Genomic DNA, 26,568 nt, shown 5'->3' on the forward strand with positions numbered 1-26,568 from the left:
TCATATTCAACTGGCCATCGACCAGGACCCCCAGGTCCCTTTCCACAGCACTGCTTTCCGCATCTCATTCCCCAGTCTGGATGTACAGCCAGGGTTGCCCCATCCCAGGTGTAGAATCCAGCACTTCCCCTTGTTGAAGTTCATATGGTTGGTGATTGCCCAGCCCTCTAATTTGTAGAGGTCTCTCTGCAGAGCCTCCCTGCCTTCAAGGGAGTCAACAGCTCCTCCCAATTTAGTGTCATCAGCAACCTTACTTAGTATTCCTTTGAGTCCTGCATACAAGTCATTAATGAAGATGTTGAAGAGAACCCAAATATTTTGTTTTCAGATGCAGAAAACTTAAATATTTCATTTTTTTGCCTGTCAAAATATATCTCCTATCCAAATTTTTCCATGGGAAAACAAATTATTACTATGTTTTCAGAAACTTGCATTTTAATAAAATAAAACCACACCTTCCTTTAGAAAACACATTTCAGTAAAACATTTTAGTTCTTGCTTGAAATCAAGCAAGGGGTTACAGGAGCTTTTGTGACCTCGTGTTTAAGGATGACATGGTTTTGGGGGTCAGAGTTTTAATTTTCACCCCAGAATAGATAGTAGCTTCTAGGGATGACAGTCAGCTTTTTGCTTATGAAAAAGGTGGTGATTCTGGTCTCCACCTTTTTCCCTCTCCTTTTTCAGCTGCATGTGCTTACTATTTACCTCCGCTGGCTCTTGGGCTGCTTAACATGGCAGGGAGATGAGTCAGATCATTAACCCGTCTGAAAAACATACCCAGCAAAACAAATTTGGTCTGTGAGCTTTCACACCATTCCAGGAACATGCATGAGAGAGGGGCAGGCCTGTGCAGCTGGGAATGGTGGTGAAGAGAGGGGGCAGGATGACCCTTTTGGTAAAAGTAAGTTGTTAAATCAGCTTGGCCATTACACGTAGCTGGTGCCTGGGTTGGTATCATTGGCAGTGCTGATAACAATTTTCCTACGTCATACAAAGCTTAAGGACAAAGAGGCAGCTTCATCCTTGGCATAATTCTGTTAGTAGAGTCGCAGGACTTGTACCCAGGGTGACTTTGTCTAAAGTGTGCCTTTTCAACATAGTCCACTAAATCAGCTCATTCTTGCTCTCTCTTTTATTTCTTTATTTGTGGCTACACTGAATTAGCATCTTAAATAAATTGCCATGGGAATCAGAGATGCAATAGCTAGCTTGCTTTCTCTTGTGCATCTACAAACAGTCTTTTCATAGCAGTCTTTTCACAATCTCATGGACAGTGTTTGGGCACTTGATGCATATCCATCAAGGGCTTTTCATGCCTGTCCTGTTCCTTAAAATATAACAGTGTAAGGTGCATAACATGATATATGCTTGATGGTAGAAGATTTCTAGCACATATTTTTTATATACACAGATGAAACATCCCTCCTTCTGAAGTGACTTGTTGACTATTTATTGTTCCTCACTCTCGTACTGATACGTTATTTCTATATTTTGTGACAAGTGGATTGTAGAAAACAAAGAAGAATAGGTAACTTGATTTGATGAAGCAGGGCATTCTCTTCATAGAGGACAAGGTAAGAAAAGTGAGCTTTGTAGGAAGAGAGAAAGCTGAAAAGACAGGCCTTGTGATGAAGAGAGCTGTGGGAGTGGATCCATAAGAAAGAAGAAACTCTGAAAAGGCCTTGAAGTTCAGGACAAGAAAGCATGGCTTTCATAGGGGTGTAGGCAATTTGGCTGTGGTATGGAACAAAAGATAACCTCAATTGCTGAATTTTTTGTGGAAAACAATGCAGGTGCATTGGGAATAAGATCCAGGCTCACTAATCAAAATAATTAAAGTAATCAAATACTGTGATCACACAAGGGATCTCGGCAGAGATTTGCATGTTAAAAGTATTAGAAAAAAGCTCCGGTAAAATAATATTGTTAGTGTGGGTAGCACAGAGTTAACTAAGTAGGAAATCTGGGTAAAAGTAAAGGCAGTGTAGGTTATATACTTGGGTGGCAGCTGATGGAGCTGTGCAATTGCACCAGAATCTCAGATATCATTGAGGAACGTGCCTAGTATGTCTCACTGTGAAGAAAAACTTGCAAATGTGACCCCGATACATTGTGATGCAGCACTATATGCCAGAACTCTCGTGCAGCCTGTCAGCAGAAGCCCGAGAGCTGTGATATGCCTTCCCATCTGAACGAGGTGCTAACTCCAGCATCTGCTTCTGTGGGGTGTTCAACTCCATTACCAAAGCAGAGGGGGAGAGAAATTACTTTTGCCAAGACTACACAGAAATGAATGTAGTGTGATTGCACTGCTTTAATTTGACCCCAGAAAAGGATCTTAAAATTAGGAGCTGTCAAGGCATTTAATACAATATGCCTAAAACACAGGGTGAAATATGGGACTGGAGAAAATCAGAAAGCTGAAAAATACATATGGATGCTTGTAAATCACTAACATAAAGTGGTACAGGAGTCTGCACAAGCAAATAGTAAAAGCTGGACAGACTATAACAAGAGTAGGGTGCCTTTGGGATTGTGAGGGAGGAAGGGGTAGATGCTGAGAGAAGAATTATCAGAAAGGTCAGAGAAAAAATGGTTAAAGCCAAAACGATGGCATGGGTTTTAAGGAGGATTTTAGTTATTTCCAAAGCAAAAAAGAGCTCAAAGAGCCTGAGGCTTGAAGCACAAAGCATGATATTTATGCAGGGAGTTATTATAAAACATTTGATGAGAGTGATTTTGGTGGCAGACAGGCCTCACAGCCAAACTAGAGGCATAAGAAAGTAGGACAGAGCTGGGATGAAATGGGATCAGCAGCTGTAAGCAGAGTATTCAATTAACTAGGAACAATTCAGTTCAAACAAAGGAGAGAGGAACTTGGGGAGACAGGTGGGATCATAGATGGCTGAGGCAAGATTAGCAGGAGCTTGTATTTCAGGGAGTATTCACTCCATGCAGTACCTCTTTTGTCTCTGTGTTAAGATCAGTAAACTGACAGAGAAATATTTGCTTCTGTGCTACATTACCGTTCCTTGAATGATGGGGGGCCACAGTGTAGTGCTGAAGAGAGGAGAGACTCAACACCTCCACTTCTAACAGCAGTAAGTTGCTACATCAACTTGGTTCTCTCACAGAACCTTACCATAAGGTGCCTCTGTTGTGACTCTGCTCATTCAGGGCGATCAGGACCAAAAGAATAAGCAGTTAAGATGGAGGTGAAGAGAAGCAGGCATAGGAGGATCAATGAAGGTTGGAGGGTCAGGTCATGAAGGTCAGGGTAAGACATTTGTGACAGAGAAGTGAGAAATGCCAGTGTCAGCAAATAAAGCATGTTAGGAAGGATGAGAGTAAGAAAAAGAGTGAAGAGAAGAAAAATCAGACTTTGCAAGTAAAACTTCTTTACAGTGAATATGAACTAGACTTAATTTACAGGTTTTTTGTTCATTTGTTCGTATGTTTGATTGACCTAAAAGAAACAATGCATTGGAGATGCCTGCGGGCTCTCTAAAAGTGTTTGTATGAATACACATCAAATATGTGCTTTTCCTGAAGTGACCTATTGATTTTTTTTTCCTTCCACCTTAAGCCTTTTAATGCCTAGCAGCAAACCGTGGAGCACTGGCCCTTCCCAGTCAGTCCCCCTTGTTCCCCTGCTTAAGAATGAAATGCAATATCTTGAACACCCAGAATGCGAAGAAGCTAATCATTGGCTCGCATTGTGGCTGGCAGGGCAGACCCGCCTCTTTGGCTTGTGCTGACAAGCTGTTTATGTTTGTGCAAGGCCACCCTTTAACTCAGCCGCCCGATGGCCGTAATGGGACCAACTGTCTGAATGCAGGGAGCTAAATCTTCTGATCAGAGGCACAGCGAATTTCAGCCTCTAATACTCCTGCGTGGACTCTATGGAACACTAGTAAGTAGCTTTCTGTCGTCTTCTGGCTTTTCTCATAAGACTAAGGGCGTGTTTTAGCAAGGCAGGTAGGCGCTGTCATTCAGAGAGGCAGCTATTAAAGTATTTTCCTCTGTCTAAAGTAAAAGAGCAGCTACTTTGTATGCAGTGTCATGACTACAAGGACCACACGATTTCAATCTCAAATGAGACCTTCCTGGGAGGCAAAAGAGAAGAAGTTAATAGTAACACAACCCATTTCAACTTACTGGGTTATTTTTTTATATGTGCATATATATGTATTAATTTATTTAATCTGAATCTAGTTATTATTTTTAGCTACATTTCCCATATCTGATCATCCAGTCATATTTCAAACACCAGCAGTTTTTGCAAGGTCATGAGTAGTGTGGTTTAGAAAAGTGTGAAATGGCTAGAAATTAGATACTATAAAATAAATGCTCCCCAAAATGCTGATATGTGCTGTCATATTCGAAGATATACGCCTAGCAGTAGAAAAGCAAAGTTACGTTCAGAGATTTCAGTCCTCTTTGTTCAGTGCTACTGGGAAATGTTCACAGCTCCACAGAGCAAAAGACTGCAAAGATGGAATGAGCTTGACTTCTTGTATCTTTAATATGTCCTTTCTAATTTTCAGAATTTGAAATAAAATATTACCTGCTTGGACAGTATTCTTCAACTTAGTCCTGCATAGCATATATTGATGGACTTTTTATATTTTTTCTTTTACCATTTATGCCAGCAAAGAAAATCTTAGTGGCCCTGTTAGAGCTGACCACTATTCAGAATCTTAGAACTGGTCTGCTCCTGAAGTTTTGGCAAGTCTATGTCTAGGTTTCATGTGGTAAGTGAGGCTCAGACTAGAAGATACCTGGGGGAAAAAAGTAGCAGTCACTGTAAATAAGTGTGTTCATTATTCCTCTTTTTAAAATACAGGAAAGTAAGTTTCAGTCAGATCTTCATTAGCCTTGAGTCATGCCAAAAAAAAAAAAAAAAAAAAAAAAAAAAAAAAATCCGAAGCTAGGCCTGATACTATATTCCTTTCAGCTTGTTTAACTTGCCCCCTATGGATGTACCCAATAGGGGGATGCCCTGGGGGTTGTGCCCTCATCTCTGCTGTGCTGCTTGTGTTTTGGGGCTGTGCACAGCTTCTGCAGACAGCCCTGATGCAGTCTAGAGACCTTTGGCTCAACTCTCCTACTCATCTATAGGATCTTAAGGACTGCATCAATGAGTTGTGAATTGCAGAGGGCCAGTCAAGCAATATTATGTGTGGGAAGCAGTGGCTAAGAGACAGACAAAAACTTTCAAATAAAACTGGTCAGATTATGGGCAGCTATTGTACTTGGTACATTTTAACTAGGTGGGTCTCGATGCTGATGGTTGTTCAGCTCTGAGATTGAGCCTCCTCTACAGCAATACAGTGCATGTGTGGTAGTGTATGAACTAAAGCTAATTACAGCAATAAGCTGCTTCTGTGCCAGGCTGTGAACACAAGCCAGAGTGTTTCAGTGTTTCATTCGCTCTAAGTAGCAGATAGATACTAACCCTTGATTAGTAAAGATGGAAATGAAATTGTTTTTTATCTAGATTAAGAAAGCAGGATCTCAGTACTTAAGTAACAGTGAAAGCCATGAGATACACACCTAGGAGTTTTTGCTGTGCTCTCTCAGTACATAGTTAGGAGTAATCAATATGCTTACCACATTGTCTCTCTCTTGACTAAAGAAAGAACTCCCTTGCGCATCACAAGCTCAGCACAACATGGCTGGCTCTGTAGGGGCAGACTGTGCCTGTTTGATTTGCATCAGGGTAAACAGGCAGAAGATTACAATTGATTTTTTTCCTCCTAGAGAGCTCATTTTGAAGATGTATTCATAGGGCTTGCTAAAACAAGGTGCTGAATCAACATCCTTCATTTAAAAAAAAGGCTCTGAACTGCATAAGCTATAATTGCAATTTTTGATTCTGAGATGGTAGGCAGTTTGTGAAAACAAAATTATTTATTTGTACTCATTAATAGAGCATTCAGATAGCCTGGGAAGCAGATAAGCATATCGTCCTCAATCTACAAAAGAGGGAAATGAAATCTGCAAGAAAGCTGGAAATAGAACTAAAATCTGCTTCCAGGGCTGTGTTTTTACTGCGATTCATTCTCTTCCTCTGGCTCTATAGGTGCACTGTATGTTGACTGCAGGATCACTTGCCAACACTTTCCCGTGGTTGAGGAAAATGCAGGCACATTTGTAATATAGCTACTGTTCAGTTGTTCAGCACTCAATGGAAGGTGTTAATTTTGAGTTGACTGAAACCCTGAGCAGTATTTCCCAAATATACTTAGGGTTACCAGATTACTAAGACTACCAGATTTCCCCTTCATTGCCCTTGAGAATGTCAGGCCAGCTCTCAAAGTGGATCGATTTCTTGGGAAAGAACAACTTTGAATTAATAAGAGTTTTGAGTTACTAGAGCTGTAATTCATGACACTGCGCATTTGAATTTTTAGTGAAAGCAGAAGGCTTCAAGGGTTATTTTCATCTCAGGTTTTGGACTTTTAGCAGGTGATCTGCTGCTGTGTCCTACGGGCTTGACACACATGAATTAAGGTTATGATAAGGGAGAGCCTATGAGTGAAATACCTCATGTGCCCCCCCTCTTTGAGTCTGACCAGGAAACTGAACTGTCAGGTAGCAGGAAAAAGTCTGAAGGACTGAAAGAAGCAATGGCAGCCTTCTGTCAGGTTTGAATAGAATTCCTTATAAAATGGATCACTATCAGTAGAACTCAGGTCTCCATAGAGATAAAGGCTGAGATTTGCAAAGAACCCCTCCTCAGCCTCCTTGGGTAAGTTGCCCTCTCTCTTAAATCTAAACCCTTTTACTACTATCCTCCATGCTAATATTCTCAATTTTTACCCATACCTATGAAAGCTTTTAAAATCTTTCATTTGTGGTTTGAGTTTTTCTTTTCCAGGTCCCTTTTCCTAGTTATTAGATCCTTTTCTAGGTAAGGGATATTGTTGCCACTAAAGTGGAACATACTGGTTGGTTCTAAAAAAATGAAAAATGCTAAGCATGCAGCCTTTTCTATTAAAAAAGAAAGAGCAGCAGGGCTGTAGTACCCAGATCTCACTCATACATCAAGAGCAGACAGTCTTCTTCTCATATGTGCATTTCATTTTGATGGTGTTACTTGGAGAAGGCACTGCACTTAGGAAAGAAAAGGATTGCTAGGCAGGTTATAGGTGCAAACTTCACCCCAGGAGAAAAGAGGAGTTTCTCAACCAGGGATTTGCCACAGGGCCCATTCTGCAGGGTGGCCTGAAATATCATGGAAAACTTGGGCCAAGGCCAGAAAAGGGATCACTTCCTATCTTCCTTGCTCGTGGCAGACAGTGAATTGCAGTGGCTAAGTGGTCTTCAGGTCTGTAGTGCCTTAAATCATCTGTATCTACCAGTGTCCACTGGTTTCTTTGACTTCCCCAGAGCTCTTCACTCCTTGCCTTATTCTCCTCCTACTCTCTGTCTTCCTCACTACAGCCCAGTCTGAGAGACAAGGGCTGTTTGTTCTCCCCAGGAGTCTTGGGTTCTTCAATGCAAAGGCCTCAACATACCTTCTTTTACCTCTTTCTTCTACTTGAAGGCAGAAAAGCAGGACAGGTCCAGGATAAACCAGGCAGTTAGTAGTCCTTTGTCTGCTGTAAGACTGGATAGCTCCAGGCAAGGTCAGAGAAAGACTAAGCCAAGAAATATATAAGCATGGTATATTTTTTTTTTAAGAAAACATAGCCCTTTCTATTTATCTTGGCCAACAAAGTGTCCAGTATTCAACAAGTATCTTGTGAACTAACTTCAGGCCCAGAGCTGCTTTTGAACTGTTCACTGTGATTCTTCATGTGCTCATTTCTTTGTGTTACCAGTCACATGGTAACATTTCTGATTCTTGGATGAATGATGTTTTCAAACAAAAAGAGGGATTTGGACACATTACTTTTGGTTCAGAACTTTTCATGAATGCAGACATATGAAAATGTCCTACATCAGTGTTTCCTGGATACTTGCTTTTGAAAGAAAGCTTACTTATGTGAATGAAAGTTTTGAAAAACAGTGATACTGAGACAGTACAATTTTATAGGAGCCAGGGCTGGTGGTTATTTCTCAGAGTAGCAAACTATGATTTAGGGCAGTATAGAGCAGAAGCATAAGCATGGGACAAACTGTATGCCCGTGTTTAAGGGACATAGTTGCCACAGAAGTGAAACTTAGAGCTTGAAGAGTGTGGGCTTACCTGCTGTTTCATAGTATATTTCCATAAGAAGCTTGAGCATTTGGCTTACAGTTGTCTTTCTTCCCCTGCTCTGGTCCATAACATCCCAAGTGTGTGTCCGCTGCAGCATTCAGCGGACCCCTGTGAGCTAATTCACCTCTCATAGCTTGCAGAAAATTGATGCATTTTATCATAGGGCAGTTTTCTGTCAGGCAATCAACTGTATCTGTTCAGTGGCAATTCAACAAGCTCTCAGTGCAAGGTAAGACCTGTGAGTGTGCAACCAGAGGGCAAGAGGGAACCTTTGAAAACAGTCTAATGTTTGTCTTTTGAAATTATGTTCTTCTGATATTTAACCTTCCCTGATGAAAACTACTATGACGTATGCATTGCATGCTGTTTGCTGACTTGTTACCTAAAGAATACAAAGTATACAGCCATTAACTCCTGTCCTGTGGGCTTCAGGGTAGGAAAAAGGGATCATCATTCCAGCATACTTAGAAGGGAAAAGCCTGCGTTTTTCTCCGTCACCAGTGCTCTCAGAATGAGCTCATGTGCCCTAGGCAAGCCCCAATCCCTGCAGTCACAGATGTTAGTGAGACTTGATGAGAAAAAGTGGCTTAGTGTTATGCTTATTCTCCCTTTTTTTCTGGGGACAGCCAGGGGCTACTGCAGGCTGTAGTGAAAACAGCAGCAGCCACGGGGCTTCTCCAATGATGACATCAAGGTTAGAATGCATTATGTTTTTGTCTGAGCTGCGTATTTCTTTCTGTGAAAACAATTGATACATTATAAAGCAAAATACATGCATTATAAAGCAAAATATCAAAAGCACTGAAACAGCCCAATTCTCATCTAACAGTTGGAGCAGGCAGCAAAAGATTATCACACAGTATTATCTCTTTGAGAGATCAACTGACAATTATGTGCCTTTCTGGAGAGGGACAGGCTTTTGCCAAACTCAAGTCACTGGGCACCAAGCTGAAGTACTACAATAAAATACATAATGAGTCCAGACTGAATACAAGCTTAGCATCTGAATCCAGACCCAAGATGGCTGTTCCCTGTGCTGAATTTAAAGATGCTGGTGATGATTTATAATGTCACAGCTAATTTGTCTTTAAAAAATGTGTTATTGTCAGTGCCAAAATCTACCTTATTTTATGTCATTGACAGTGAGTGAACTGAAGCTTTGCCTTGGACTCCTCCAAGGGTAGATTTTTCTCAGTTTATCAGACTTGAGGTTTTTCAGTCTGTACAAAGCCTGCAAGCTTGTTTGCATCAGAAGAATTATCTAGGACTTAAACTATGACCGACTAGAAATCTGCATAAACATATTCAAAATCCTACACCAAGTGGTCTAGTGCTAAAATCAAAGGTGAACACATAGCTGTAGTGAAACCCTGGCTTGTTAATCTACTATCCTGAGCTTCTATCATTTAGGTAATTTCACAGATTCTAATCAAATGGCAAGGTGCATCCTCTACCAAACCCAGACTTTTCACCTGTCACTTTCTCAGTATTTAAGCTGCAAAGAACAGGTTGAAAAACAGGATGCTTTCATCTGTACCTTCGCAGTTCAGCACTCACAATACAACCACACCAGACTAGATGGGAGCAGAATTCAGGCCAAGAGAGATACATACTCTGCCACCTACTGTGCATTACAACCTGTCCATCACTGACTGAGGAGGGTCACTTTTTCCTTGCTTTAATGAACATGCAATGAAGTTTGAAAAAACCTTTCAAGAATCTGCATACAAAGCTGCATAATCAATATCTAAGCTGCATCCTGCTCCACTCTTGTCCTGCTAATATTGCTAACATAGTGGATCTCTGTGAAAAATCAATATGGAAAATAACAGAGTGGTTCTGTATCTGGCATTTGAAAACATCCTAAATGGAAGCGTCTTTTTTTCCAACAAGACAGATTGCTTCTAGGTGGTTGTTTTCCCTATCTGATCTGTTCTTTGTTGTAGTCTTTCCTATACGAAGCTTTCTAGAATAAATTTTCTCACTGTTAAACTGTTGAATATCTTCCATCTCCAGTTTTCCAGAAAACTAGCATCCCTGTGCGATATAACAACACGGTGAATATCTTCCATCTCCAGTTTTCCAGAAAACTACCATCCCTGTGCGATATAACAACACGGTGCTTGACTGCCTCAAAGGTCATGGAGACAAGAGTGTGAGAAAGTGAGCATCAAATGATGTCCTAGTAATATCCAGGCAGCATTGAAGGGACACACAGCTAGCCTGTCTGGAGGCAGGAGCTATCTATGGACAGTAGGGTGCTGGTACCCCAATATGGATGATATGAAAGAGGAAATCAATTTTGAATATAAAAAAAGAGAGAAAAAGACGGTGAATAAGTGTCAGGGAAATGAAGGGTCATTTAAAATCAGTCATCTATTTTTGAATTTTGAATTTTCTTGAAGTTTTCTTACAGAGTTGTTATTTGTGAAAGCTGCCTTTGATGTAAATTGACAGACATATTGAAAAGCACCTGAGAGATCAGTGTGAATTAATGCATTCACTCCTTGGAGGGAAAAAATATCTGTCAGCACAAGTATCAAAAAGTGGTTACTCCCACCTACTCTCCACTTTAACACCATGTCTCACCAAAAAATGTGTTCTTATTCCCAAAATAATAGTCATTCAACTTGTCTTGTACTGTGACAGTACAGTGAGGAGAGAGCCTACAGGCCTAGCAAACCACACAAGGGCTGCTCTGCTGTATCCAGTGAAATAATTTCTGTCCCCAGACTCGGAAGTCTGCTCTACCAGTATCAGGTTGTTTGGTTTCATGGAAAGTATCAGTCCTGGTAAAAATGTGATGTAGTCAGTTCACCCCACTTGATTACTAAGTGGGAGAATAACTCAACTGTTAACAAACCCTGCTTACTACTGTTTCAAAAAATAATATTTACTTCAGCTGATGTCTGTGCATTTCAAGTGTTTTGCTGCTTACTACCTGTATGGGAGAGGAGGGGAAAGATGCTAGAATGCAGGTCAAAGGTACCCAACTATGGTAGCAGCTGAGCAGTAGGGCACATGAAATCTGTTCTCACGTACCTCTTGTTTGTGTGACGTGCTCTGGTGTCTAATAATAAAACTGAACTCATCTGTAGCCTTTTACATTGGATCACTGGGTTGTATTGTATTTCACTCATCTGGAGGGCTGCCTTTTTTCACAATAGCTGTAGGAATATAATACCTTTGAGATCTCTACCTGATGTGACTGAAATTATTCAATGGGTTATACAACTGTTGGAAGGATTTGTGACAGCACAGGAAAAAAAAAGAAAATGAATTTATAATTTCCTCCTTTGCTTCTACTGATTAGAGTCTAGTTGTTTTTTGGGGTTTGTTTTTTGTTGTTTTTGGTTTTGTTTTTGTTTTTTTTGGTTTGGTTGTTGTTGTTGTTGTTGTTGTTTTGGTTTGGCTTTTAAATAATTCAACTGCTTTTGACTTTAACAGTCCAGTCATCTCATTCCTGGATCCAGGTACAAGATGAGTAGACAATCAGCACAATCCTAAGTGTGCAAAAATGAAAAGCTGAGCAAGTGACAAGGCTCAGGACTTTTAGGCAGAGTGTTTACAATGGTGTTTTTATTTTGTTAATGACTCACTGTACTGATTCACCCATGCTTTAGTGAAAGCTGCCTTGTTTAGAGAGTCTCACTGTTCAAACAGGGTAAGATTATTCCCAACAGAAAAGCTTAAAAAAGTCCTCTAGGAAAACTAAAGACTAAATAAAACTTGTTATTTTAAAGTAAAGAACATGCAGATAACAACCTTAGTTTTAAGCAATGGCAAAACTTTTTTTTATCCACCATAAAATCGGTTAAAATTGGTTTTCTGATTTTTTATTGAGAAAACGTTATTCTTCAGTACTGACCGAAAAGCCATGAAGTATCCAAAAATATAGGTGACCCCTAAAGCCTTTGGTATATTGAATTTAATCAGGGCTCTAGACCTTTAAATAGCTGAAAATAGGGACTGAAAGTGACTTGGGAGTTTGGAGTCATGGACTTTCATGGGCTGCTTATCAAAATTTTACTTCTGATACTTTTGGTAAAATGTTCATTCTTGTAATGAATAGCTTGGATCACCTCAGAAGTTCTCTATTAAGCAACTGCCCACTGACTCTTATTAGAGAAAAAACCCACCTAAACGAAACAAAACCTATCAACACAATAGATTTGCTTCTCACCTGGAAGCTTTAGGGGATGTAAGTGGATGAGCATCCACTTCCCTGTTTATAGAAAACATGTTGTTCTAAATGACTTGCTAAACTGTTAAACGATTTCAAGTAATGCACTGGATTTCCCTGCCCCCCTTCCCGAGAGGCTGTTTGTGCTGGGAGGGAGGGCTGTAGCGTCTGTTTGTTTCCACAGCGGCGGGGGAGGACCCGGCTGCCACCTTCTTGAGTGGTGTGTCGTGCTCTGGGCTGCTGGGGGCTGCCTGGGGGAGCAGTCAGGCATCTGCAGACGGGAGACCATCCCGGCATGGGGCTGGTTGTTTATTTTCAAAGCCTTTGTACCTCAGGTTACTTGTAAGGCTGGTGCCTGGGGAGTTCTGCTAAAACTGGACTGTGTATATTCCCTGGTTTGCCTGTAATTTCCAGATTATGAAAACCAGATGGATGACTCAGTGCTCTGCAAGTTAGAGTAGGAACGGGATCTTCTGACATAAGAGCAGCTTTTACAGAAAACACTGAGTTAAGAAGATTCAGGCTCAAGCTAGATTGCTTCTTCCCTCCCCCCCTCTTTTGTCTATTTTTACTGCATCACTGGTATGTGTCCAAGGAAAGTCGGCCATATCATTGGGAAATGCAAGGGGATAAACTTTTGACTGTCGGATCTCTTCAGGCTGAGAGACTCTAGAGTAAATTAACTGGGAGAGAGAGAATTAAAAGGAGGGATTTCTTTGGGTGAACTTTTTTGGTTGTCTACTCTGCCAACAGCAGTGTAAAATAACGAAGAAACTGCAGCAGTCCTTTCCCACTGTCTTTCTAAATAATGTAAGTTACCCTTTCACACTCATCTCTAACTGTTCGTGTGTTTTTTCCGCTTTCAGGTATTTTGTGAGAGCAGTGGTTTTACAGCGGGTGAGCTCTTGCCAGAAGCTCCGCTGTGTGAATGAGTGAATTGCTTTGTCTTTCTTTTTCTTCTTTAAGTCAGGGTGGTAGTGGGGAAGCCGAGTTTGACACCACCTTTCTTTGTCAGTCGTGCTAGCTCGGCTTTAATGGCTGTCGAAACCTTTAAACCTTTTCAGTGTTTGTGCAGAAATTTGTTTGTAGTTGGCAAAAGACAATAGCAAATGTTTGATTGAACTGTGCGTGTCAGGCTTGCTGTAAGAGCAGGCGTTTCAAAGGGGACTGTGTGATGCTATGTAAAGAGGACAGGATGTGACAAGGGAAAACAAATGTTTCCTGCTCTTTAATATTTAAAAGAAATAATTGAAACAGAGCCAAGGAGTTTGCCTAGGAAAGATATAGTGATGTTTATTCAAAGCAAAATAATGACTCTGTAAATCTGAGAGGACAATGCCAAAGTCTAATTAGGAGAGACACTCTACTTTTCACAGTTGTTAATTTTTTTGATTCTGGCAGTTGACATTAATGTTGCCATATTCTGTTGTGCTTTTCGTGAAGAGTAACTTGAGCCATTAGCTGGTGCATAGCTCTCCATAGGTTATTTAGGTAGGTTGATTTACCCCTTTTTAGTTTATTTTACTATTTTCAAAATGCAGTCTAGGCAGATTGTCAGGCAGATTGACAGGTTTAAGTAAAAATAAGGGGTTATAATTAGAGATAATGTACCAGGTACTATACTAGGACAAGAAATAGACCAAGAAAATTGTCCTGAACTCAAACATTCATTAGGCCAAAACAGTTAAATAACTGTTCATTTATATGGGGACAAATGAGAAAATTGTTGTGAAAGTACAATGACTAAATAAATATTTCTTACTTAAGAAAAGTTGCTTTCTGTTCCAGCCTTGGATTTTTTGGTTTTGAGGGCAATGGATTTACTACCTGGATAATAGTCTGTGGCCAACTATTGTGCTTTAATAATCAGAAGGTTTTTTCCTTAAAATTCCACATTCCTGCTTGTGTGAGAACTGAAATTAAATTGACTAGCGATACTAATGAAAGCTTCTAGACAATGTAAATGTTTTTCATAAACTTGAGAATATAAACTGTAGGGCTTAAAAAGCATATTAAAAGGTTTAGTTTGTTAAAATCTATATCAACTTATTTATTTTCAAGCTAGTCCCATAATTTTCTGGAAGATATCTAAAGCCTGGAGTGCTTATAGAAAGAAGGTACCAGAAAGCTACTGTACCTGATTTTGGGACTGCATCATCCTGCTAGAAAACAAAGCTACCAGAAAGAGGAGTTCTCTGTTTCCAGAGAGCTTTTTTGGGGGGAATCAATCTGTTAGCTGCTGACAAAATGCAATAGGGCTTCTGTGCTTTGGCCCTCAACCAAAACTGCTTACCATAAACAAAAGGTTTCCTCAAACTTCTCAGCAAAGGATTTGACAAACTTGAATGGTGAAGAAACTCCCTGGTCTGACCTGGACCTGCAATGCCCAGAGTTTGGCTATAAAGAACAGCTTGGGGTTTTCTCCATGGAGGGTTCAATTCAGTCCTTTAGATTCATCCTTTTTCATGAGAAATGGCTTTGATATGCCTTTAATACACGATGTCTTTCCTCAGGGAGAAGGCTAAACAGAACTTTGCTTCAAGGAGCATCACTAAGACATGCCACTTGAGGGCCAGAAGGAAACATGAAGTGGATTTTATGACAGAACCAATGCTAGATTTGATTATAGGGTTTCTGGGAAGAGGGAAAAATGGAAACAATTATTTCAGTCATCTGGGAAAAATCTTTTGATTTCTTCGTGTAATTCATAAAGGGAGACAGCAAATGTATCTTTCCAGACACAGAATAAAAATTAGAAGTATATATATGCATAATGCCTTGGGGGAGGTGGGTTGTGCGTGTGGGGGGGTGTGTGTGTGTCTTAGAAGTTGATCTTTTTTTCAGCATTGATTTTTTATGAAATCTAGCTTTGAGACAAGCAGTCTCCATGGCCACATGCAAGGGCTGTCTGAATCCTGCCATGTCCGGCAGCATGCACAGTGTTTGGAAAATTAGACCTTACCTGGACAAAGATGACAGTACTGCTGGAGAATTTCCCCAGCCTGTATTTCTCAGGCAGTCCCGGTTTTAGCTTGGAGGTCAAGTTGTTTACTGGAAAATCCCAGATAATTGGTGCTTGAAGCCAGCGTGAAAACATGCTGGGCCTGTCTTTGCCCGATAATGGAATTTCATTAATTCTTAAAAAAAGTAGGATTTGGACAGCTTATACAAACACAGTGATGCTCCTGATTCCTTTGAGGAAAAATGAGGAATTAAATTAACTGAAAAGGTTCTGAGTGTCCCAATGCATAGAACTAAGTGTTGTGCATTACTATACTGAAGCTGAAATTTAATAATCTGCATAAAGTGTTAAATATACACAGTTTTGCTGAAACATGTAATACTATGTCTAGATACATGAACTATTTATATAAAAACAAGGGCACAATGTACAGTAGGTTAGGATAAATCCTTGAGCCAAATGTAAGAGAATTTTGATTTATCTCTTGGCAAGCATATTGTCTCATCGAAATTAAATGTGTCTGAGGATATGGGTGTAGACAGTTTGAACTATTTTTTTATACACAGCAGCAAACATATATATTACTCCAAATAATAAATTCAGTTTATAAAGTATGTTCCTTAATACGGTTGCATTATATAAGGGAATAGCTGTTTAGATTTAATTAGTTGTTTTAAGGACAATGCAATATTCTGTATTACAGAGAGCCATTAATTCCAAAGCCCTAAAAATTTTCTCCTGGAATTTTGCCCATCCATATTTTGCAGGGTAACATATATGAACTTGCTCTTTTCAGTTGTTGAAGCAGACCAGTGACTGTCAGATTGAAATCCACTATTGCAGATGCTACACTTGGCAGACACCTTCAACCAAAATTAGATATTCTATTTCCAGAGAGCACAGGTTGTGATTACATTTTCCGCTAATGTTTCCTGGTGAAAAAACAAAGGTGAACTAACCATGTGAAAAGCCTTGCATGAGCTGTTAAAAAAACAAGACTCTGGAAAAAAATCAATATTTGTTGAAAGGAATCAGTACTGGAAAGGAAATAGTTATTATTTAGAGGTTTCTAAAATACTGGAGGGAAGAGAACAGGGCTTAGCAGTCACAGAAATGGACTTTACCTCTCTATACCTCCATTTTTGATAGGTTAACTTTCAAGACACACTTGCTGCTTCTGTTAGAATTTGGCTTGCTCTTCTATTTGTTGGGTGACATGAATGGATTGGAGGCAGTCCCTTGGTGTGCTGTAAGGTTTATGTTAACGTGTCTGTAAAGGAATGAGCTGCTTGGTTGCAAACACTTAAGATCAATTTGGAAGAATTCCTGTTTTGTGCACAAGATTTCTTTTTCTTCCTCTTTATTTTTGATCAAGTGGAATAAAGACCACCTCCCACTGAACAAAATTCAGGCTGACCTTTGGAGAAATGAAAATGGCATTTCATGTCAAATTTTCTGAACTGTTTTATTTCTATAAAGACCATGTTTTATTTCTGTGGTTTAAACAGCTAAATATTTACTGCATAAATTGTAGCATTAGAGGCATTTGTCTTTGTTTTCTACCACAGAATCTCTAGACATTTTCTGTCCACAACCTGTAAACACATCTTGGCATTGCATGTCATTCCTTCTAATAATTGGGCTGTCTAGCTATATTTGGATTGGGCACTGCTTATTTAAAGAGGTGATTTTAGCTGGAAGTCAGTAATTTACTTTGATCACAGGAATAGCAGTTTGTGACTGGAATACCATACAGTGAAATAAATGACATAACATGTCACTAATGCACTGTGTGGGGACAGCCAAGGATCTAGTTGGCTGAGATGTCTGCTGGCAACCAGGGAGCCTTCCTACTTGCTAGCTGGACTTTAGGGCAATAACTCAGAGGAAAATCCCATACAAAAGGAAGACTCGAAATAGCAAATGGAATATAGTTCTTCTGGTGCTAAACAGGTAGATGTAGGATGTAGATGTTGGCTGGCTCTATCCAGCCGCTATCTACTGCCACTAGCTAGTTGCAGTAGGGTTAAAAGAGGCACAGCTAAATTAAGAAGGATACTAATCACAGCCATGTGAAAAATGTTAGCAGCATGTATTCTGGCACTTCTTACGTTACATGGTGACCCTGTTAACACAAGCATCAAAAGAAACTGGTACCAGAATGGCTACGATGGTTTACTGTTAAATATTAAATCTAGGCTGTAATAACTTTAAGAATATGCCCTGCCACTAGGAGAAGACAAATAACTTAAAAATTTACTCTAATCACATATATACTAAATGTTCCCCTGAAAGAACTCTGAACAACTCTGCTTTTATGGTCAGCACTTTTGCTCATGTGTAAAAGTATTATTCATTCTCTCTCACTTTAAAACCATCTGAATATTATCAGTTTTGGATGCATTTTAGAAGTGGTTAATTAGGAGGATGGTGATCTTCAGTCTTTATGCCAAGGTGGACGCCCTTTGTGAAAGAGTCAAAAAGATTGGAGTAGATGCAATTACTTTTGATCAGGTTTTAAATGCATGAGGTGAATGTTCAGCAATTTGCTTGCTCCTAATCCATATGGATTTATTTGTCTTAGTGTTATTAGTCTGCCTAAACATGTGTATGATCAGTTTATTTATGGGTGACTTTCTGTTCTTTTGTCATGGAAAGCTATTTGTTTTGTGCTACCATGGGCTTCTGTTCTTAATTTCTTTTTCTTTTCGTTCTGGAAACATAGAGTGACAATTCCCTCTTTCTCTGTTATTTTTTTAATGAGTTTTTAATGCTAGGTTTGAGAATACCCCTTCATTGAACTTGTAATTTGGAATATTGTTATTTCTGGACTGATGGCTTAAAGAAAAAGGGAAAGGTTTAGTCTCTGCAAAGATTTATACTCTGCTTGCCTCCTTCTACATTGAAGTTTAGTAAAACTGGATTATTTGTGAGCTTGAAGTTGTGTGCTGTCTACCTATGTGGTTTGTGAATTACTCGGGATTGATTTATCAAGGAAAGAGCAGTGTCTAGATTATTCTGAATGACAAAACTCTGACAAGAATGAAAATATAAATGTGCAAAATACTCCTGCACCTTGTGCAGGACAAAACCCCTCCAAAGCAGACAGAATCTTCAGCAAATGTACTTGAAACAATTACTTACAGTACCCAACAACAAAAAAGACTGCATTCAAACTATTTTGCTGAACTTGGAAATGCTCTTGAAAAGATCCCAACAATTGTGGGTTTTTTGTTCCTCTGAATGCATTAATCTCTGTAGTGGTCTTTGAAGAGACTTAGTATGTGTACCATATTTAGCCCCAGCCATATTTGTCCCATGATCTGTATTATTAGAGAATTTGCACACTCTGGGAGAAACAGGACTTCCAAAGAGCAGATGCCAGCAGGTTCAGTAATGTCAGGTGTCTTCAAGGCCACTCTCGTTCTTCTGAGAACATCTCTAAATTGCAAATCCTGTAAATCCCACTACTTTCAAATTCCTCAGGAACTACAATGACCCCCAGGAATGAAAAAGCATGACTGAGGAACAAGCCTCTTACAGCATACATAAACCCTTGAAGAGGAAAAAATGCCATGATTTCTCTGCATTAGCGCAGCTTTTTGGTTTTTGGTTATTTTTCCTTTTCCAGTGAGGAAACAGTATTCATGAAATATCCTTCTACAACTTTCTCTCCTGTAATCCCTATATTGGTGGGAGTGTTAATGTAAACCTTCAGGGATTAACTCCTGCAAGATAAGCTTCTGCAAGTGTTGGTTTGGTTTTGGTTTTGTTTTGTGGGAGTTTTTTTCTATCTTGAAAGCAGATCTAATTTGATATTTAGAGCTTAAGTAATTGCACTGTACTGGAGAGTTAGGAAACCTAGGGCCAAAAAATCATGTAGAGCCACGTCTTAATTTCATAGTATCTGAGGGTTGGGTTGTTTTTGTCATGTGTGTTCCTCTGGCACAGTACTATGATATGGGCTAGTATGTGTTCTTTCCAAAGGATTTGTAAGTCTTACTGGACCCTCTGCAAAGAAGGCTCTTTATTATTACCTAGTTCTTAGTCTGCTCTGTGTAGTTTTGGGAACAAATGATCTTTCTGCATCTCGGTTCAGGAAACATTTTATAACAAAGAGATAAAATTAAGTGTTGCGCCATGAAGATTTCATCCTGTTTATCAAATATGCAGTGATAATTTTTTGTCTTGTATTAAAATAGCTGGAAATAAATTTTGATTGTGAAATACAAAAATGTTCTGAGATACTTAATTCCTAATTAAAGACAAATAATTTTTCATTCATTTACAAAAGTAATCCTTTACTTAAAATCTCTCAGTGGAGATAAGTACAATCTTTTATTACACAGAAAAGAGAAGACAGTATTGGAGGACTGTTTTATAAGAACTGTACTACATGTTCTGTGTAGGCAGAACTCATACCTTTGCTTCTGCATTCTAATTAGTTTTTTACTATTCCCTCCTACAAAAAATAATAAAAATCCAGACTACACTAGGGCATGCAAAAAGGTTTGTATATATTAAGGTGGATTTGCAAAACAAGAAAAAGTGAGTAGTTCCATTTTCTGTGTTTGCACAGTCCAAAATTTTTGTTTGTCTTATCAGAAGCTGATACATTGCACAGTCTTGAATACAAACAAGCGTAAGAGCAGGAAGGCTTCTTCCTATATCTGACCTTTGGGATGAATTTTTATCTGTGCTCTGGAATGGTAGCCTTTACCCTCTGAACAACCATCATTGTTTGCCCTCTGGGATGTGCTCTTGCAGAAGGCCTGTTCTGAAGATATGCACCCTCTGGAGGGACCTCTGATGATAAAGGTGGGCAACTTTTAAATGAGGAGAACCAGGATAGCGATGAAGGCATGATTTCCCCAAGCTCTATGGCATTGCTTTTAGAATAATACAGAGTACCTCTGCAGAGAAACAAGACTAACTTGACTCTTAAGGAAATATCACTAGAAATATTTTTTTTGTCTTAAGGATAAAGTAAATTTGAAAAGGTTGGGGGAAGTGGAGAGAAAAAGTGCTAGGTTACTGTTGTATTGTCTGTGAAATGGTTCTCTGCTTGGGGTGATTATTAATCAGTCACCATTGTTGTAACTCTTCTTTGTATGACGTCAGAACAGGTGTACATGCTAAAGGTACTCTGTGGCCCTGAGTGGCATTCTTCATGCAACAGTGGTGCATCAAGGCAGATGTCTGATGGATTCATTTCACCTGACATCCCTAAATGGGAGGGCTCTGCGAAGAGATAGAAACAGCCCTGCAGAGCCACTAATGTCCATTAACTATGCCGAAAGGGAGTGGCTACTATGTCAGCTTCTGTGAAGTCTCCTCTGAGTAATTTGAAGGTTTGTCTGGGTCAAATCAAAAGTAAATCTAGTCTAGCCTTATAATATGGATGGTTGCTGACAGCAGATGCTTACAGAGGGGCGGGCATAAGAATAGATCAGACATATCACGGTACTCTTCAGAATGCTCTTACATATTCAATGATTTGTGCTTCCAGTTCTGCTTCTGGTAGAGGTGGTGTCTTTAATCAATCTATTTACCATGAATTTGTCCCGCTCTCCTGGAATGACTGTAAAATATTAACAACTGTAGCATCCTGGGCAATGGGTTTCACAGCTCACAGGGTGAAGAATTATCCAGTATATTATTGGTATCAATAAAAGGGGTTTCTCCTCTGTGGTCAATAAAAAGGAATAGTAAAAAACAATAGATATAAATTGTGAATAAAAAATAAATTGTGAATAAAATTTAACTCAACAGTAGGCTCCACCTACCAAAAACCTTTCATCAGGCTTCCAGAAGCATTTAAATTATTTGAAATACATCCTAATAACTGCTTACTGTGGTAAGAGAAGTTCAGTACCTGAGGTAGTGCAGCCTTTATGTCCTATTTGTAACTGGTTTTCCACTAGCATTTCTCAACTACTTGTAACAGCTGTGCTCGCAGCTGGTTACTTTACATACACCTCTAATGGGTTTTATAGTTTACTACATATAATCTGTTTCAGTAACAACATGGTGCATCCTGTCACAGTCATCACAAGGACTTATGTCTAAAGTCTCAGGCAGTTCTCACGTCCATTCAAGGAGTTGGCAAAGGGAAGAGGATGGTAAGATCTGCTCCTGTTCTCTGACTGTAGGAGATTCATGCTATGTAAGCTGCTGTCTTGCACCTCTTTCTCTACAGAAATAGTCCTTATCTAAATTAATGACTGGCTATGAAAACTTATTTCATAGTTTAGAAAGGTACTTGGTGTCACAGATACAGTTAGATGGCAACAGACGAATTGCGTGAGGCATTAAGACATGGGCTACCTATGTTTGCATAGGACTTTGCACTGTTCTGTGTAACTGGTGCCTTTCACAGTGGGATTCTGGTACTTGAAAGAGATTTCTAGGTGCTATCAAAATCCAAATGAAATTGTGGCTGATGTAAGACAATATTGTTCTTAGCTATCCTGATACCAGTGTTTTTTTCCAAGTGCTTTTTCTATTTAAAAAGACACATGCATCCATATGGTTAGTGTTTTCTGTAATGTCTCCTAATTTGCTTTTCACGTACATAAAAATGTACTGGTTTTCCTGTAAAGTAAAATGGATGCATTTTCATTAATTTCCTGTGTATCCCAGTTCATCCTGGGAGTGTCTTAAAATTGTGCATGAGGGGTTCTGCTTTCCTCCTCTTTCATTAGCTGTTGTTTTGTAAGTTGTGATGTCAGTAAAAAAGACTGATATTCATGCAGGAATATATGTACAAGGGTCCTCTGAGAATGTAATTTTTGTAGAGTCTGACCTACATCAGTGCTGGGCATTTGCTTACGAGCAGCCTAGCAATGGCCCGTAGGGGCCTTGGGCATCTGGCTTGAACCTGCCCTGTGTGGTGAGAACCTGGAAGAGATGTCTAAGAGAAAGCTTAGAAGAGTTGTTTTTGAAGATGAAGGATGAACGAAGACGGCTTTGTGTCAGATATAAACCCTTGTCCTGCAAGGAAAACCCTTGAGGAAAACCTGGGCTGAGCCAGAGTAGCTGCTTGGTAGGCCCTGAGAAAGGGCCACTAGGACTGTCTAGAGATCCTGCCCGCTGAGGGGTTCGGTGGCTTTGCAGGCAGATGGCACATCTTACTGTGGCTGTGGTGAAACTGCTGGGAATTGATTCATATGCTGGGAATTGATTCATTTCTGCAGGCAAGGCATGAGATATAGAGAGCTCTTCATCTCTGCTGTGGAAAGGTTTCAGCTTTTTCCAATAACAGTTCTTTAAATAGGAGTGCTAGTGTGCAATCAGCAAACTAGTGTCCTTGCTGAGGACTGGAAAGACGTGTTTACTGGGTGAAGTTCAGCCATTGGGTGTTTCCAAGTTTTGAAATGCTGGATCTGACTACTGGGAAGTCAAATGGAGTGACCCTGTGAGTGTGGAGGTGGAGGACACAGCGTCACAGCTGGCACACTCGGGCTCTGAGCACTTCGAGCTCCCCCCCCAGGAGCTGTAGATGGCTTTTGCTACGGTTGTTTGGTCTGTTCAGCTCCTGTGCCTACAACCATTGTTAAAACCCACAGAGCTCCTTTTGCCAAGGTTGTCCTGACATTGTTTTTCAGTAGTGCTGGTGCTGCCAGACTACCTGCTGCACACAGCTACGTGTTTACCGTCTTGCTGTGAAAGTTCAGTATTGTACTTTTGCCAACATAAAGAGCCTGCCTGGGTAAACCTCTGCCTGCCACTTAACACTTGAGCAAGGATTCTTCTCAGAATCCATGGACAATATAAATTTTTAGACATATTGCTGTATTTTTGAAAGATATTTTGGTTCAGAAGAAGACTTGGCAGACACAGAAGGTGACATTGCTGCTGGGCTCTGGATAAGAAAATGAGGTGAGTACTGTACAACAGCTAAGGCAAATATGGAGGTGCAGCAACCAATTTTTCATATTTTAAACAATGTAAGTGCTGCAGAGGATGTGAGCCTGATTTCAGCCTGCTCACATGCTGGAGCGGGGCTCTTCTTTCTCTCTCCTTCTTGATCCCTCTCCCAATATGTGTTTTTGCACTAATATGTCTTTCACTTTGTGCCTCTATTGCTTGCTTTTTTAATGCTTAGATTCCATCTGCTGTTTCTTGCTGTGAGACACCTAAGTTGTTTGGGTTTTTTTTCTCCCAGTTTATGTTCCATATGCTGTATCTGATGGGAAGTGGGATTTTTGAAGGCTGCAAGAAAAAAATTCTAAAGGGCTGGCAGTCTCTAAGTTAATTTTGTGAAGTTACATGGCACGTGGCGATTGCTGGGTGCTGCCTTCTCCCTTGCTGATTTGAAGTTTGTGCCACTTCAACAAAATCCTACTGAAGTCAATGGAAACAGAAGCAGAGGAACTTTTCAGTGGTCAACAGAGAATATATAACTAAGCTCCAGCTCCCCTAAAGGGAGAGTTGCAGTGGAGGTGCAGTGTGGGGCAGATCCGGAGGAGTGTCTCAGGAGGTAGTGAAGGAGATGGTCTCTAAGCAGTTCAACCTTCACCACACAGTTCAGTACCAAAAGCACTGAGCATTTGCTACTTGCTTTTAATTTTCTTCCCATTGCTCAGCAAATCTGAAGAAAACGCCTAGAGCATTTTTAAATGTACCTATATCTAAGACTATGTAGAAAAGACCAGGGACCTGTTTCCAAATAGATTCCTGCTCAACCTCCTGCTTTTTTCATCTGCTGCCTGTTTTCCTGCACCTGGAGGGGTTATCAGTAATTAGTATGGAGTCTCCATGGAGCACTTTTATTTCAAGTAGCATTTCACAGCAGATGTTTATGGAAAGCAGCAGTGTTTTGATGTGCAGTTTTAATTATTTGTCAGTTCAGCTTGGTTTTATTTGAGCCTGCATACCTATAAAGGCTGAACAAAGATCTGTCAGTGTTAACAAAACAGGTAGGCCTGGAGAGTCAAAAATGTGCAGTTGACATTGCTGATGTTAACAGCACTGGGTAGTTAGTTGGGGTAGGGTGGTTTTTTTGCTACAGATGCTCTGACTCACTGCTTTGGATGGCAAGTGTACAATTTAAAATCTTTTTACTTATGACTGCACAACATCTAGCCCCTGAAATAATTACTTGGGCCTACCTCACTGCAGATTTTTTTCTAGGAGATCACCTGAGAATATGACATTTTATTAAACATGGAAAGGGCCCTAAATGACTGCTCTGAGGCTGTAATTTAATCTTATATGTGACAGTTTTATCCTATCATTTCCCTTGGCGTGTCCTTTTCCCTTCATTTCCTACCCTTTCTCTCTGAAATCTCATTTGATTGGGAATTTTGGGTATTTGACTGGGGATTTGTGGATGTTCACTGCAATGCAAGCATTGTCCTTGCATGTGCAGTAAATTCAGTGTGCTCCAAGTGTGTTGGAATTTATTGTGCAAGGCCCTGACCCAAAATGAGGTCCTGAAAAGCTCAGACAGACAAATAGCCCAGAAGTAGGTATCATATCTCAGTTGGAGATGACTGTGTGATCACACGAGCTCTAACCTGTCAGTCTTGTTCCTTGGCATGTGCAGGGCAGCCCCCAGCAGGCTCCCTCTCCGTCCAAGAACAAGACAGCTGGGAGATGGGGTCTGTGTGGATGGAAGCAGGACTATTCACCTCCTAAGGGCAGTGGAGAAGGGGTACTGAAGAGGAATGCACAAGTTGTGGGGATGGGCAGAGAGAAGAAAAGTGGGTGTTAGATGCCAGCCATAACCCTCTCTCTACACACTGGAGTATACAGCATTAGTACGCTGATGTCTTAAGAGGTCCACCGCATGTATTTCAGGTGCTCACCCTCTTAAAAGCTTTGATTACAGACTGAGGAAAGGAAGGAGGAAAAAGGAACAAATCATTAAACATGTAAAGCTATTAAGCAAGGCTTTAATTTATAGCAGTGTTTCTATTCCTGTTATTCCTGTGCCTTTAGAAGCCGAAAGCTTTTAAAAGGAACTTAATTCATCACATTTGTATCTGACAGTGGTACTGAAGGTGAGCCCATTGCCGTGCAGAAGGAATGGCAGAGTGCAGAGCTTATTTCTGATGACCACAGTGCCACCTCAATGGCAAATATCCAAAATGGGAAAGAGAAAGAATAACATGGAGGGTAGAGAAGCAGTTTGTGTCTGGTGCTGCCTGACTTGCAACTTCAGTGGTGGAGAGAGGCAGGAAGCACAGTCACATCAGCCAAGCTTAGGCTGGCTGAGCAGGGAGGCCAGGCTGTCCCAGCTGGGCTGCAGTTGTGCTATAACAGCTTCAACCTTGGCAAGCTAAACTAGGCGTAAGCAGAAAGTAGAAGGAAATAGAAGAAGGTGGCAAAGGCATAGGAGGATGGGTGCTGGGGGTGCTGGGAAGGTTTCCAGCAGCCCAGCGTGACATCCCAGGCAAACCTTTCAAGTTCTTTGCCTCCCAGGCTATGACAAAGCCATGTGTTGGATCACAAGCTTTGGGAAAAAGCATCTGCTCCACTAGATCACAAGATGGGGGAGTGACCACAGCTCAAGGCTGTGGCTGGTGGGGAGGAACCAGGACCTAGCAAGGCTCCTTTTGTGGCAGACGTGCCTTGTAGCTACAAACCCACAGTGGGAGGAAGCTTTGGCTCTTTCCAGCTAATATAAGCTACAGACTGGACTATTGGAGATTGTGGAGTGAGGGCTGGAGGTTGCTGGATCTGCATGGATGCACTGCCACACTAGGGAAAGGTAAAGGCCACTAGTTCATGAAGATGACTAAGGCCCCTTGGTTCCTGGTATGGGCATGGTCCTACAATAACAGAGCTTAGCTGTTTCACCCCACTTGCTTTTCTGGCACCAGGGTCAAATTAAGGATGGGCGATGGCTGTAAAAGCCCATCCTCTCCTGTATTTGTGTTCCTAAACTAATCCTCATTTCCAGCATGTTGGCTTTGGGTAATGGATTTCTGGTCTCTCCCACCTCTGGCTTTTCAGTCAGACTTAATTGCCAGGACTGTATTAGCTGGTCATTTAGTTGGAGCTAACCAAATAATTTTTTTTTCTGCTGACATTAAAATCTCTTTTATAGAGCAGGCTGAGTTAGACTACTCTCCCTTCAGTGATCTGTAGTACAGACTTTAGTTCAGACTTTAGTTCTTAACTTGGAGTGATTGGATGACTTATTTAGGGAAGGTCATACCAATATCTACCTATGAACTGTAAATAAAACTGTGAGTTTTTTTGGTA

General features: G+C 40.4%; 1 protein-coding gene across 8 annotated transcripts in view; it reads left to right on the top strand.

The window, feature by feature from the left end:
• TRIM2 (tripartite motif containing 2) overlaps positions 1 to 26,568 on the top strand; it is an 89,503-nt gene that overhangs the window by 14,458 nt on the left and 48,477 nt on the right. Inside the window, exon 1 of one of the 8 annotated variants that reach the window (XM_027747345.2) lies at positions 3,823 to 3,913. The exons of 6 other annotated variants lie outside the window; for them this stretch is intronic. The gene's annotated coding sequence lies outside the window, so the exon portion shown is untranslated. Of the gene's footprint in view, positions 1 to 3,822; positions 3,914 to 13,063; positions 13,203 to 26,568 lie in introns of those variants that run through there. One more of the 8 variants, XM_027747351.2, reaches the window with a different exon arrangement.

Source organism: Pipra filicauda, unplaced genomic scaffold (assembly GCF_003945595.2).
Source record: "Pipra filicauda isolate LSUMZ 115617 unplaced genomic scaffold, ASM394559v2 scaffold368_size711631_pilon, whole genome shotgun sequence".
NCBI classification, from domain to species: Eukaryota; Metazoa; Chordata; class Aves; order Passeriformes; family Pipridae; genus Pipra; species Pipra filicauda.